Source organism: Rhagoletis zephyria, unplaced genomic scaffold, assembly GCF_001687245.7.
Source record: "Rhagoletis zephyria isolate East Lansing unplaced genomic scaffold, Rhagoletis_zephyria_1.1 Rzeph_scaffold_12425, whole genome shotgun sequence".
NCBI lineage: Eukaryota > Metazoa > Arthropoda > Insecta > Diptera > Tephritidae > Rhagoletis > Rhagoletis zephyria.
Genome location: NW_016169499.1, coordinates 15,174 through 16,398, shown reverse-complemented (window position 1 = coordinate 16,398; position 1,225 = coordinate 15,174).

The following is a 1,225-nucleotide window of genomic DNA, read 5'->3' as shown; positions in this document are numbered from 1 at the left end:
ATTCAACAGTGTTCAATTGCTGTGCAACTTCGTCTCTTAGACCGCAGCTATCAATATGCCATGCCTTCCCATGAAGACGAATATCTCCTCGATCTAGCTCTGAAGACCCTTACAGTTAAATTGAAGGAGCTTCATGTGGTTCATCGTCCAATCTCGCGTGGTACGCGGACCTGAGCATGCCCTAAAGGGGCACCAGCCGAGGCAGGTGTTGCACGTGACTGATGTCACATTACGGAATATCCTGGTCTGACATACCGTGCAGATTGTAGGAGGAACCAGTTGTTGGCGGCGGTTATGTGTGTTCTGTGGTCTGTCGTGGCTGTGGTATGGTCTGTGGTGTTATTATGTTGTGCTGTGGTGACTGTGTTAGGCTGCTCAGGTGGACTGAGGTTAGCCGTAGAGGCTGCTCTGTTTGAGCACGTACGACGTGGTCCACTGCCGCTGTGTCCGTAGTCCTGAGTAGACTGTAAGGTGACTCCACCCCTCGCAGGAATTACACTTGACTGAGGTGGAGTTGTGGTGTAGTCGTCTCTGGCATACACAGCAGGTGTAGATTTCTGGCCCTGGGTTTGACTCGATGCCAGCCCTGAGTAGAAGAATACGTAGCGAATGTAGCCCTATGGACGAGAAACTTCTGAGATACTTCGCCGACCTAAACGGGGTTAGATCGCCGAAACAACAGCCCTTGATCGGGTAAAACCCGAGTCATTCCGGTACGTAGAACCGCCTGCCGTGGGAATGACTCATATAATTCACAGACCATCGCTTCAGTCCCTGTGAGAGTGAGGAGGCCTCGATGTCTTCTAGCAGCGTGGAATGGCAGACGGTGTCAAACGCCTTTGACAAGTCCAACGCTACTAGGGCCGTTCTCTCACAGGGTTATTTAGGTGTTTATGGCGTTAAGTGCTGTTGTTGTGCTATGCACTTTACGGAATCCGTGCTGGTGCTTCGCTGGGGTCAGGTGGCAGGTGAAGTATAGGAGTAGCAGGGCCTCAAGTGTTTTCGCGACCGGGGAAAGGAGCGTTATCGGGCGATAAGAGTCTCCTTTGTTGGCGGGTACTACTCCCTTAGCCCCCAAATGTTTTAGCATCAAACATGCAGATTCCGTCAGGTCCAATGTGCTTTGTGAGGCTTTCGCCTTCCGCGATAGCCCCATCACTTCACAGCGTGAAACGCAAGTGGTGCACTGTTCTTTGGCAGCTTGTGCAGCCTTCGTGCCCACTCG